The 14,268-nt window shown below is 37.3% G+C and overlaps 1 long non-coding RNA gene and 3 other non-coding genes across 5 annotated transcripts; all 4 read right to left on the bottom strand.

Annotated features, from left to right (window-relative positions):
• Window positions 1-4,916: 4,916 nt before the first annotated feature.
• LOC149011088 (uncharacterized) lies at window positions 4,917-11,298 on the bottom strand. Of its 2 annotated transcripts, none has more exons than XR_016174755.1 (3): window positions 10,830-11,298; window positions 10,136-10,256; window positions 4,917-5,414 (listed from the first exon to the last, which is right to left on the bottom strand). It is a non-coding gene; the product is annotated as an uncharacterized LOC149011088 (long non-coding RNA). The 2 variants fall into 2 exon arrangements; XR_016174756.1 differs by lacking the exon at window positions 4,917-5,414 and adding an exon at window positions 9,061-9,961.
• On the bottom strand, window positions 8,816-8,938 carry LOC149011091 (small nucleolar RNA snoR83). The gene has a single exon (XR_016174935.1). It is a non-coding gene; the product is annotated as a small nucleolar RNA snoR83 (small nucleolar RNA).
• On the bottom strand, window positions 9,743-9,812 carry LOC149011090 (small nucleolar RNA snoR60). The gene has a single exon (XR_016174906.1). It is a non-coding gene; the product is annotated as a small nucleolar RNA snoR60 (small nucleolar RNA).
• Window positions 9,899-9,967, bottom strand: LOC149011089 (small nucleolar RNA snoR60). Its single transcript, XR_016174908.1, has one exon. It is a non-coding gene; the product is annotated as a small nucleolar RNA snoR60 (small nucleolar RNA).
• Window positions 11,299-14,268: the final 2,970 nt, after the last annotated feature.

The following is a 14,268-nucleotide window of genomic DNA, read 5'->3' as shown; positions in this document are numbered from 1 at the left end:
CAGCCAAAAGAAGAGGTGAGCCTACAGCACTCCATCTCAAAGGGCTGGGGATGTCTACACCAGGGCCAAATGGAAGCAAGGGGTTGATTCCAAATGTGTTTGGGGAAGGGGCAGGTGATGAAAAGGTCAATTGGGTCTCTTCAATATTGACCTCCCACTACTTGTAGTTTTGGATCTCTTTTTGCCGCTAACTTGTCGACTTTTTCTTAATCATGTGTCTGTTACTAGTTTTTGGCTAGGACATCTTTTTCTAGATTTCTTACTCTGCCTGCAACATGAGTGTCTAATTCTGCACCATATCAACCCACAAAAGCTTTAGAGTAATATTAATTGTAGCATTTTTGTGAAATCAGTACCTCAATCTTTATTATGAATTTGATGAGCCTTCTTTTCGACCATTTTATTAATAATCATATTTTTATATTCTTATTTAGGTCATTCATGGTTTTAAAATTTCCCTTACATTATTTTGATAATTTTCTCTTCATTTTACCAGAATGGAAAGAAGCATAATATGTGTAGACAATGTTTTGAATTCTTGATGTTTATTCTATTTTTAGAATTTTACTCCGTTTACTTATTGTTCTTGGTATATCTATTTCATTAGCTACCATCTTGATTTATAATACTATGTAGAAACACAATAATTAATCAACTGCAACGAAGAAAGTTATACAGAAAGTTATACTGAGCTCGGCGAAGCTCTTTGTCTTGGGTGTGCTGCTGCAAGGTTTGTCTATTCCCACCTCTAAATTCTTCTGTACAAATATCTTAATTCTTGCACACTGCACATTATAGGTACAGAGAACAATGACTCAAAAGACCTTTATTATCTAATTAGGTGATTTCTCTTGGTCTAATTATTTTGTTCGTTGCAGTGTTCTGCCTTACTGAAGTTCTGGCCCGCCCGCCAAGGCAAATGCCTGGTTTAAGTCTTCAGGGCGCCACTTTGTATAAAAATACCAAAAGTTAGGTCTGATCTCAAAATCATGCCCCAGGACCCCACATAGGTGGGACCAGCACTCAATAATGGCCCTTATTCATGATAATATTTCAATTTTCAACAAGTCCAAATTACTTACATTTGCTTCATAAAGCAAATAGAACCACGCTGTTGAACATGCTTAGCAGTATGAAGGCAAGTCATGGCGGTGGTCAGGTGCCTTGACAACTAGGTGACACCAAGTTGAGCATCATATTTGGAGAACGTCATGATCAGTCCAGCTATACACACGAGTTCATAGGTTCATTTTCTTCTGGTTGGCCCATAAATGTTGTATGTTGGTGCTTCAACGAAGACTTGCTTTCCTGATTTGTTTGATATTTCTGGTTTTCAGTTGCCTGGTAACCATGAGCTTGGCACTGTTACTGCTACTAATGAGTTGTGTACTTCTAGGTGGGTACTTCCATGGGCGTAATCATTTAGATTATGGAGTTGACATAGATCATATACGGTGGTGGTTAGGTGTACTGCAGGTAATAGTTTTGAATAGAACATCGCTTTGAATATTTTCCTCTCTTCCTCTGTTATTATGTGGTTTCGTGGACAGAATACTTTTCCTCAGTTCATTTGAATGGTTTTCTGAGTTGTTGGCCTTTTATTTATTTATTTTTTTCCGCCGGGGGGGGGGGTTATCATGATCTTATTGTCGTGATGTTGAAACATTGTGATATTGACCTAATCAATGGTACAATGTTCATCCATTTTGCAATTCATTTCATAGGTTCAGACATTAGTGTTGTCATTCATCTGGCTGTAAATATGATTTTATTGGTATGAGGCTGTAAGTATGATAACTGCTAATAAAAACTTCCTTGGATAATCTATTTATAGTAATAGCTTAAATAGATCTCACATTGTCCATAACTTTGAAATGGAATATGTTGGAGACTTTAGATGAGTCTAAGCTTATATTAGCACACAAACTCGATACAATGTATGGGATACAGTTCTAAGTGAAATGTTTTGCACTCATGGTAAACATCTATAATGCTACACAATCTAGTATGTCCAATACAGCACATTAAAGTGCGAAGGTGAACTAAAACTTGTACTATCATTTGTTGTCTCCTAATTGAGTACTCAACCTTAAGAAAGCCTTATACCAGGCAGATAGGGTGGCTACCTGATGTAGTTCTAGATTGGTAGGGGACCAGTAGAAGTTAATGACCAGATCTGCTATGAATAGGTGGGCTTGACTAGGCCAAAAAATAGTATTTGGTCATACTAGGGTTAGGATTTTATTGGACTGGGGTTTAGTGAAATGTTTATGTCAAATGAGGGTGTAGTGGATAACAGTGAAGGTCTCACAATGTTTTAATGGGGGTGAAGTATATGGAAATGATTTGACAGCAATTTACAGGTAGGGTTTTAGATTTCTGGAAAGAGAATGATGTAGAAATTCTAGGGTTTGTCTGATCAGAACTCAACCAAATTTGAATGTTTTTGTTAGGAGTCTATGGGGGGGTAACCAGTTAGAATTGAGGATAATTCTGACAGTTGGTTTAAGTCTGAGTGAGATTAGGGTTTTGGGAATAAGTTGAGATGGGGTTTGCAAAGGTCTTAATGGAAAGAATGGGCTGAGAGTTGGATTGACTTCTTAGATGGGTGTATGAGAGTATTCAATCCAACTTTGGAGTTTTCATGTCTGGTTGGATAGGTCTTTTCTCTTGACAAGATTCACAGGGAAATTGAAGCTGTAGAAAATTAGAGAGGTATGGGCTGTTATGTTGTCAGCTCACTGTTGTTGCTGAAGAACCTGGGTTGCAAGTTGTTTAGTAAAGAAACTTCAATAAAACCAGATCTAGGTTAATAACTTGAAGGAGATCTTCACATAATTTGAATGAGAGTGCTTCAACAAGGGGGCTTTAAACCATGAGGTGTCTGCTGGATCAAACACCAAGCCCACCAATCATTGTTCTCTGCATATTCCTTCACCAACTCCATTGATCTTGTACTTTTTGTAAAGAGGACTTCATCAGAATTTAGCAGACCCTTGTAAACTAAGAGGTTCTTGAAGTAGAAATTATCAAACTTTGTTGGACTGACATAGTCCAAGAAGAACAAGTTCTGATCACCACCAGATCTTGGGCACCTGGTTCTTAACTGTGCAGCAATGATTGATCAAGTGAGTAGTCAGGCTGACCATTGCCTGACCACCTATCATAGTAAAGAATTTCAGCACAAGCACACAACCTTCTTGGATTGCTATGCACTGCTACGAAGTAACAAGCAGGTAACTAATTATGGCCAACAGTTAATACAATAATCTTTCTTTTCATTACTTCCTTAATTAGCAGCCAATTCTACTGATGTTTTGTGTTCTTGTTAATTTGTCAGATCATCAGCATAGCTGAAGAGGTATCAAGTTTGTTTTGAGTGCTCAGAGTCTTGTTGAGAGGGAAAAGAAAGTGCCTTCACTTGGAGTAAGTTGGAGGAGAAGTGATGATATGGAGTTGATATTATCTATGGTGAAGAAGCTCACTGGAGACAAGTATAAAAATGAAAATTGTAAAGTAGGGATAGAGCAGAGCTTTCCTGTTAAATAGTGTACTTCATTTGTAAAATTGAATTTGGATTGATGGAATTGGATCTTCATTTGTAAAATTGAATTTGGCTTTTTGGAACCAATTTTTTTTTTAATTAAAAAAATTATCCCGGCGTTTGAAGGCATAGGTAACATATGACGGCGTTTATTAAAAACACCAGGATAAGTAGCATATGATGGCATTTATTAAAAATGATGGTAATAAAGTTAAACTCTTATGTCTACTACGGCATTTCCAAAACACCGCAAAAAAAAAACTGTGATCAATCCAATAGCAAGTGTAGCTTGTAGCCGGTGTCAGTGTAGCTACTACGTCCGGATGCGATAGATGAGATTTACTCCTTTCAGACTATGGCAGCAGTAGATCAGTTTCAAATGGTAATAAAGTTAAACTCTTATGTTCCGTTTCAAATGGAATGGTTCCTTTTGATCAGTCCGTTTCAACACTGTGATCAGTCTGATGAACGGAACCATTCCGTTTCAACATCAGTCTGATGAAACGAAATGGTTCCTTTTTAAACGGAACCATTCTGTTTCAACACTGTGATCAGTCTAGTGAAACGGAATGGTTCCTTTTGATCAGTCCGTTTCAACACTGTGATCAGTCGATGAAACGGAACCATTCCGTTTCAACATCGTGATCAGTCTAGTGAAACGGAATGGTTCCTTTTGATCAGTCTGTTTCAACACTGTGATCAGTCTGATGAACGGAACCATTCCGTTTCAACACTGTGATCAGTCTAGTGAAACGAAATGGTTCCTTTTGATCAGTCCGTTTCAACCCTGTGATAAGTCTAGTGAAACGGAATGGTTCCTTTTGATCAGTCTGTTTCAACACTGTGATTAGTCTGATGAACGGAACCATTCCGTTTCAACACTGTGATCAGTCTAGTGAGATGGAATGGTTCCTTTTGATCAGTTCGTTTCAACACTATGATCAGTCTGATGAACGAAACCATTCCATTTCAACGCTGTGATCAGTCTTATGAAACGAAATGGTTCCTTTTTGAACGGAATCATTCCGTTTCAAGTAGCTTTAAAACGGAATCATTCCGTTTCCTCCCTGTGATCAGTCTAATGAAATGGAATCATTTCGTTTCAAGTAGCTTCAGAACGAAACCATTCCGTTTTACCCACTTTGCATAAAGGTTAGCGCATGGTCACATACCAAATCTTCATATCATCACATATTTTTGGTAAATTAGAATAACCACTGTACATACCAACTCTTTATGTGAAGTACATTTGTATTGGAACCCAAAAAAAAACTATCCCATAATTGAGCAACCAACCATGGGTTAAAAAAATTAACATGTCATCTCACCAGACACTGCTAGCTTTTTCACCTCATGAACCAAACAAACCATATTTTTAAAATTTCATGTCATTCAAACTACCAACTTATTCACATAAACAACACCTTCCCACTATCCTATATAGAAAACCTAAAATGGGGGGAAATAAACTTCACAATACCATAAAGACATGTTCTCGATTGATGGGTAGCACATATAACCCAATCATTTGAATGTTACTAGAAAGAAAGACAATAGTTGTATATATAACCCAATCATTTAATACTTAATAATCCAATCGATCCTTGGAAGTTCAACCACGTGCTGCAACAGCTCCATTTATATTCTTTGCTCCAACTGGTACTCAGCTTGCTATAGATATCAATTGGTAGTTATGAGAACAGAAAGAGTGATAAGTATGGGCTTTGAGAATATGTAAACCACCATGAGTGGAATTCCAGTTGCCATGAGGAGGATTGTTTGACCTCTACATATAAACTCCCAGCATTTCATACTTGGCTGCTCCATGAGCTTGCCCACATAGTGTCTCAACCACACTAACCATGCCAAGCTGCCCATAAAGAAACAAGAATTTATCAGTCCTTGGGTAGAGCTTATCCTTCAATTCACTAACTGGTAATTACATAAATGAAATATGGGTGGGGGCTGTAAAGAGCATTAAACAAATAATAACTGATGCTTGTGTTCTAACAATTCTATGGTACTCTGTGTTGTCATGGATATGCATCTTTCTAACAACAATAAAAAATGAATACCTTTATTACAACATTTCCCACTTCAAAAGATTCTATTAATGCTCAAACCTAGTGTTCACCAAGATCGTGTGGTTATGTACTCAGTAGGGTCTACAGAATTGGAGAAGAACTATCAAGCAAATCTCCTTATTCAGCTTGCAAATGGTAGGATTCAGGCACATCCCATAGGAAACCTCTTACTGTTGTGGGACATGTAAGAAGTTCTTATATTTGTTGTTGTTAATGATGTTAGTACCCTAGGATGGTTGGGAAATCATCTCTCTACTTTTAATCCTCTGAATATTTAAAGGAGACTATAGGAGGCCATACATGGGGCAGATATGACCATGCAGAAATTGAAAGTAAGGTAAAAGCTGAAACAAGTGAAGTAATCAGACTAGCTAATAACCAATGCTAATGCATTTCTAACTCCATTTTAATTGTTTAAGAGATGGACAAAAGGAAAGGAACTAAATTCACATCTTGAAAGTCCAGTCAAAATTTTTCCCAACAAAACATAAACCAACCAAATGACCAAATCTTAACTCGATATGAAATTGGACAGCTTGTTGATTCATATTGACATTGGAAGGTTAATGTAAGTTTCCTATGGTTTGCCTATAGCTTGGAAGCTCTCCTCAAAGTGACTGTATTATTATTTCCTATTCATTATTGTTACTGTATTGGTTAAATGGTATTGTATGAATCTCCTATGCATATCTATTTCTTTTCCCCCAACATCTTCTGAAGGACAGCCCCACCCACCCCCAAAGGTCTAGTGAGAAGAAAAAAAAGTGAATAACAAATAAAAAAAATCCCAATAAAAATAAAAACTAGGAGACCCTGCATATGAATATTATTATGCATATCATATTTGAGATAGATAACCAAGAACATGGACCAGAGCAGAAACTGATTCATTCCTTTTTCATATCAAATATGATATGCATAACAATATTTGTTGTTGCAACCAAGTCTGCCCTGGTTCATTCTTTTTTCCTTTTCTTGTATAGTAGCCAAGTGCCATTGGGTGAATGAAAATGGTGTTCCTATTTTATCACTGGGTGATTCATGTGAAAAATAAAGCAAATTAAACCCTGTTGCTGGGAAAACTGAGATCTAATTCAATTCTTTCTTTCACTAAAGAACAATAGAAGCATTAACCATTGTATTTGTTCAACCCAGCAAATGGTAAAAGATATAGAATAAAAAGAATTATACTCAAGCATTTTTTAGCTCTGATTTGTAGCAGTTGAACACTGATTGAAAGAAGCTTAATATCCTAACACAGGATGAGGTGAAAAACCTAACAAACAGAAAAGAAACAAATAAAACTGAAAACAACCGGAAGGTGGATGTTCTTCACTACCCGTCTCTGTTCTTCATATAAGGACTAACAAATCATAATATTAACTCCACTAACCCCATACCAAGTTCATAGGTACTCCAGAATTAATGGAATTAAAATAAAAGAAGTTGCAAGCACCTTCCAAGAGAATCAAATTGGGGTACTGGATAATCAGGAAGAAATTATCAAACACAGTGAGACAAGGACAAACCAACTATGAACCAAGGAAGCCCCCTGCAAAATCAGCCTTTTTAAAATTATGAAGGAGGAGTTTTTGTAGCTTCACTTTTCTAAAACAATTTGGATTGGTGTTGTTCAGTCATCACCTTGATGATGGGAAGCCTAGAGGGTCCTCAATCAACCAAACTCTTCATTAGTTTGAATAACACTATGTTCAAGTTCAGATTTGATTGTAAGCAATCCAAATTTCTACTTCAAAACCTCCAAATCCCTAAAACTACCCTCCCTTTTACTGTTTTCCTTTTTTGAAATGTTAGTTCACCAAAACCTTACAGCAGCCCAAATTCACCAGTAGAATCCATTCAAATCTCAACTTAAACCCATGGAATCAATGACCCTCTCATAAACATTGGGTTTCTTCAGCCTCATACAGGCCATGGAGATGGTTTGCCACATATATCTTGGCAAATAAGGTCCAGGTCTCTTTGCATTTGTCCTGTGTGTTTGGCCAGCAGGGGCTATGTCAGTAAGGTCACAAGGCTTTCAAAGCAGGGAGAGTGCTTGCTAGAAGGTGTGCGCCTCAGGAAGATGCCAGTAGAACAATTATAGTACTTTTCATCTTAGTTACTTCCATAGGAGAAACACTGTTCACATGCATGCGAGAAAATAGATAATAAAAGTAAAAAAAATAAAAATGATAAGTAGAGTCATTTTTTCTAGTTAACAAGGGACAAATGGCTAAATATCCCGGTTTACATGTGCAAACAGAGAAAACAACCGAAGAGAAAACAATAAAGTTTCATTTTATGGTTGGATGAAGTTAGCAGGTCATAGAGTTTCATTTCAGAATTGGATCGGTTTCTCTCTCGGTTTTTTTTTTTTTTTTTTGGGGGGGGGGGGGGGGGGGGCAAAGGGTCAGGGTTTTACCTTTCATACTGTTTCAGTTCTCATTCTCCCCGTTGATTTACATAAATTATACCACTAACCGACTTCAAATTTACAACAATCAACCTACAACTTAGATCAGCAACTGAAGATAATGAAAAACCATTCGTTTTACTTGGAAGCATGTGTAACCAAGTAGCGGGAGCCATGTAACAGAGTCAAAGAATGGGAACCAATTGTCCTTATCCGTGTTATGGACAACTAAGTCTAATACTCCAAAGAACCTTGAGAAAATAGAAACAACCGACTGTCCAGCTAACGGTCGTTGGGTATCTCATTCCCAAAAACAAATGATTTGAAGAATGAGTCCAGAGATGTGGAATAAATCATATTGAGGAGAGAGAGAATTAGAAAGCACACCGAAGAGGGGTGAGCTGAACAAAATGACAAGCGGATAACTAAACCATTGGAAAATTCTACAACTACATGAGAGAAACACCTCCCAGAAGATCCCTCCTTCAGCGGAGGATTGAACTGACACAGAACAAGGAAGTTGGTTACTTGGTTCTATGTTTTACATAGAAAACAGCCAACCTTGAACCCAACAAGGCTGATATATTCATGATTGGATTAAGGATGACAACTATATTTGAGGATGACAAGACCAATCACCATATCAGGATTGAGACATCACCCTTCTAAATGTAAACTAGGCGCATAATCTTAATAGCTTCCATCGTGGTCAAGTCACCCAACAAAAAGAAAGGATTATAAGAAAATTGGGACACTTGGGAGCAGAACCCATCATGTTTGGCAAGTTACTAGTAAAGCACCATTTAATTACAAAGGTGTTATCAGCGAAACTTCCATTGTTAATATTGGCCTCCCATGAATCAGATAAACACCACAAATAGTTTTATCTAGCATTATGGAGGCAAGACTAATGCATTTCTTTAAGAAGCATTAGCATCAAGAAGAATACAAAGAATGGGCAACAGTGTCAGCAAAATGATGAAAATCCATGATAATAATAACTCTATTGTGGGGTGGGTAGAAAGGAATAAGTTGCAATAGATCCCCAACAAGAAAAACAAACTAGTATTGGGTCATCAAAGTTAGATCCAGCCTTCTAAGATCCGCTCTATGGTTAGCATGCATGGGAGCAAGAGAGATGAAATGTGCAAGGAACCAACCTATTCCAAGCCTTTTTTGGATAATCAAGGTCGTAGGAGAACTACAAACTCTAGGAAGGTAATTACTCACACCCAAAAAAATTTCTCTGTACCCAAACAAGCCTAGATGACCACCAGTCTGTGAGATGATTACTGCAGGAAATGACTAGGGAGAAAGTGGACTACAAAGCATCAGGAAGCACAAAGCCTTACCAGTCAACCTGTACTCTTCTCTGCTATAATAAACAATAACAGAAGAGTAGAGAAAATACTAAAGGTAATAAAGTCTGAGGTTAAAACAGGCAGCATCTCATCCTCATATAGGAAATTACCATTTAAAAACACAAAGAATCTTACCAAAATTATATTTAATAAAATTTTAGCCTAATAACTGCTGAATTCTTTTTGCCTATGAAAAGAAAATATATGAAGGGCATTTTCTTCTGAGCAAATAAGTGACTAATAACAAGCACAAGGGAGTGAACCATGACATTCTTTGCTTTAAATTTCAATATAGCAAATATAAGGGGAAAATAACTCAGGGGTTATTATATGAATTTGCATCAGAAACTCGAGATTACATCATCCAAATGTCTTGAAGGAGAATCCGAGTAACTCTTCATCTGCTTGATCTCATAGAACTGATTGAAATAAGCCAATGTATAATACAAGCATTCACAACAATGAAACTAAAACAAAATTCAGTATAGGCATTTGCATCAGAAACTCGAGACTACATCATCCAAATGTCTGAAGGGGAATCCGAGTAACTCATCATCTGCTTGATTTCAGAAACAGAGTGAAATAAGTAATGTATATATATTGTGATCTCCAAAACATAATATCTTTTTATGAAAAATAGATTGTGTATTATATACAATGGGAATACATTAATACATAGATATCGCAAATGCAGTGAGCAGATAAGAAAGGAAAAGTACACATAGCCAACCTGAAGGTCATGGAAAATCCCAAAATCAAACAGCATAACTATTCTTGGGGGTATGCCAGCACAGATTCAAACCCCTCATTCACCAAGAATCATAACTCAGAAAATGCATCTAGACATCGCACTGCAAGAAAGTACCTCCAAAGATTAAAGATAAATAAAAAGAGAGAATATTTTAAAGATGAACAACAAAAATCTAAAATTCATCATAAGATCTTCATGGATCCATTTCAACAAATAATTGAAATGTTAACAAAGATGGGTAGACAGAAGTTAGATCTAAAATTTAATGAACAGATAAAACATGGAAAAACTAAAAGAATACCAATCAACCTTATCAATAGAATTACAGGGTAGCAAGACCGGGCAGGTACAAAGAAAGGAAATAATAAACAAATGACTAATATGTGACCAGAAAAAGTTCAACCATAGGAGCTCTCATGATGGGTCTAGAATTAGCTGGCAAATCAGAGAAAAGATGAAAGAGAATTTCTGAGGAAAAAAAAACAAAGGAAAGAAAAGATCAAGATGTATCCATTTGAAATAAACGTATTTTTTTGTTTGATAAGCATAACAGGGATGAAATACATATGGGGGAGAATTACCCGAGCAATTAGAAATAGACAGTTATATTCTGAGGACTATATTTGAAGCCATTAAAGAAAAGGATTGGGTGGGATGTAGAGTAATTGCTCACCTGGATTTTGTCAATATATTCCTTGCGAAATCGGAGCATATGGCCGTGATAACGATCAACAAAGAGGAAGTCCCGAATTCCATACGGAGATTATGAGAAGCACAGGCCAGAGAGACTGCGGCAAGACAAGACTGAGTAATGATGGCATCGAGCTCGAAACTAAAGATCTGATAATTCTCGCACCCAGAACAGTCGGAAATCTGAAGTATCAGTACAGGGACCAAAACACCCAGAAGAAGGTAAGCAGACCAAGCTAATAGAAAGCCTGAAAGCTAGAGAACCCAAGATCACCCACAAAGAAGCCTTCAGTACAGCTGCCAAAAATGTAAGTGATGTTTAAGCTGAATAAAATGCTTCTCTTTCCCTGATAAAACTCATAAACACAAAACTGAGATTGTTGTATCCATTTCAGATATAGACTCTTAAGAGTGTATTGTGAAATCTGATTCTTCTCTATTTTCAACTTCAAATGCGTTCTAAACCAAATAAACCAAAGCTGAACATGTTTTGATTGTGTTAGACTGTTTACAGTGGGCCTATATATTTCCATCGAATTTAGAGTGAAAAAAAAAGAGATGGAGAGAGGAGCACTCAAGAAAGGGAAAAGTGACAAAGAATCTAGATGTTGACGAGCTAAAAGCTTGTTCATGAAAGAAAACTCTTTGAAAATCAGACATTGAAGAATGACTAACAGAAACTCAAACATCGTTGAAAATCCTCCACTAAGGCACAAAACCACACCTTCGAAGAATTGCACTTCCGTATGAATCCTATCAAATGTAAAAGCATACACAAAAGAGATTGGGAGAGATGATGGATACCTGAATTTGAAGGATATTGCCTAGAACAAGAGGATTCGAGGTTGACCTAGAACAAGAGTTGGGGCTTTTGATTTTGAAATGAAACACGAGTTCAACTCGTCTTCTCCTCTGCTTCTCCTTCTTCTTCCAATGATAGACAGATCTTCTCAAGCTCCAAGATGCGATCAACGGAAGCGAGTTCATTCTCAAGAGGGCTTGTTGTTCTTCTTCTTCTCCAGATTTTCAGAGCTCCAAATCGTAAAATGAGTTGGGCGGGTGACTGCCATGGGTTTTGGGTATTTTCAAAACATTTTGAAAAGCAAAATTGAACCGCTGGTTTTGGTTTTTGAATTCGTATATACATATTTTATTTTGTATGTTGTGTTTTTAAAACTTATTAACCAAACTTGTATGAAATACCAGTACTTCAGTTACATAAACCACTCGAACCGCCCAACTCGAACCGCTGGTTTGTCATTGGACCGATCTGTCAGCAAAAAGTAAGCATTATTTTTTTTTTTTTTTTTTTTTTTTTTTTTTCCCCCCCCCCCCCCTTCTTTTTTCTCGCTCGGCCCGCCTCCTTCCCCCCCTTTCATCCCGCCCCCCCCCCCAATTCCCCCCCCCTTGCTTTTTTTTTTTGGCCCTTTTTTCCCCCCCCCCCCCCCCCCGGTTTGCCCCCCGCCCCCCCCCCCCCAGGCGCGGGGGGCCCCCCCTTCCACCCCCCCCATGGGGGGGTTTTGGGGTTTTCCGGGTATTTCATGTATTTACCTGGGTTGTTATTGAACCGTCCGGTTCATGTGTTTGTATAAGGCATAGTTGGGCTGGTTTATTTCATTGATGTATGCAAACAGTGTCGAGGGTTTCATGTTGTGATTTGGGGTTTGAGCTCTGGCGATTCTGGAGATTTGGAGATGGCTATTCTTCTTCCTGCTCTTCATCTTCTACCTTCGTTTGATGGTTGATTCTTGTGGTACTTTGAGGCAAAGTGCTTGGCAAAGGAAGGGAATCACTTGGTGGTGTTCTTGAGTGATTCGGTGATGGCTTGGAGTTGTTCTTGATGTTCTGATCTCACTCTGTGTTTGGTTCTTTGAGGCGATACCAGAGGGCTTTCATTCCTCATATGAAGAGGAAGACTCGATGTTGATTTGAGCATCAACTACTGCCATATATAGTCATCTCTGTACCCTTATTTTCCCTGTTTATCTGTAATCTCTCAAGCTATATTAGATTGGACTCTATCCCGAGTCCCGGAGACGTAGGCTCAAGAGCCGAACTCCGTCATCAAACGCCTGTGTCTCTTCTTCTTCTTGCTTCCAATTTTCTTGTTAAATCACATGATCGATTGGCTTGACTAGGTTAGGGTTTATAGGTTGCGTATTTCTTTTGATTCAATTGATAATTAATATGAGTTAATCACCTAATGCTAATGTGAATTGAGACCTGGGAACATCAAATTGGCATCAGAGCAAAGGTTACCCTGCTAGCCTGAGACAGCCAGTGTTTCGGTTAGATGATTCGGTGGAGACCTAATTTAGAATTTCTCTATGAGTATTATGTTAATTGTTTTATGATCTCATAGATAATTTAGGTTAAATTATTGAATCATTTTTTTCTGATTATATAATCTGTGTATGCTTCTACTTCGCTTGATTATAATTCGGATGATTCAACTGCTGATTATATAATCTGGTTTTTATATAATTTCAGCAAGTGTTAACCTGTTAGATTGATAGCCTATGTTTTTTGGTTAATATAGATTGATTTATTGCTTCTGCTGCTTACCATTCTGGTCTGCTGATAATTTTTTTTTTGTTCATTTCCAATGTTAATCTATATGAGGGTTGGTGATTCTGATTAGATTAATTTGCTAAATTAATCTCATATGAATATAGGTTGATTACTGTTATATGTTGGTCATATATACTACTGCTGCTCCTGTATGTTACCAGTAGGTATTCGGTTCTAATTTTTATGACCTGTTTTGACTTTGTAATTGTGATAATCTATGTATGAGATTTATTCTGTTTTTATTAACTGTTAATTGAACACTGGTTATATAATTTCTGCTAGAATTTTATACAAGACTGCAGTAGTGATCTCAATTGATAACTTAGGCACTTTATTTGGTTTATATTGGCCTATTGAGTTAATAAATGTTTGATTAAATACTGCTGACACATGTATATGAGTAGATAATAAAATTGTGATTGATTAATTCTGTTTATTATATTTTTCAGAATTGTTTATATCAGTATTGTGATTTAATTCCAATATATACTGATTGTGTGTGATTTATCTGCTTCAAAGTGGAGTTAAGTAAGGGATTTGGTCTACCAGGGGAGGGCACTCCTCCCAGTGTGGTTAGTGTAGTTACCACACGCTCTAGTAGAGCAGTAGGTCTAGGGTTGAGTCCTAGTTACCTAAGTTTGGATACTCCTATGAGGGGTTCCAGGGTAGACATTGAGAAGTTTGATGGGACAGGGGACTTTGGGATTTGGAAAAGGAAAGTCAGGGCTTTAATGGCACAACAGAAACTCCTAAGATCTATAGATGACCCAGATGCTTTCTTTGAAAGTATTGATCCAGTCTTGAGGATCGAAGTGATGGAGAATGCAATTGGTTGCATGCTCGGAACATCA

Source organism: Hakea prostrata, chromosome 7 (assembly GCF_041222555.1).
Source record: "Hakea prostrata isolate BN-2017 chromosome 7, UWA_Hpros_2, whole genome shotgun sequence".
Lineage (NCBI taxonomy): Eukaryota > Viridiplantae > Streptophyta > Magnoliopsida > Proteales > Proteaceae > Hakea > Hakea prostrata.
The sequence above is the reverse complement of the archived record's forward strand: the minus strand, read 5'-3'. Positions and strand labels throughout refer to the sequence as shown.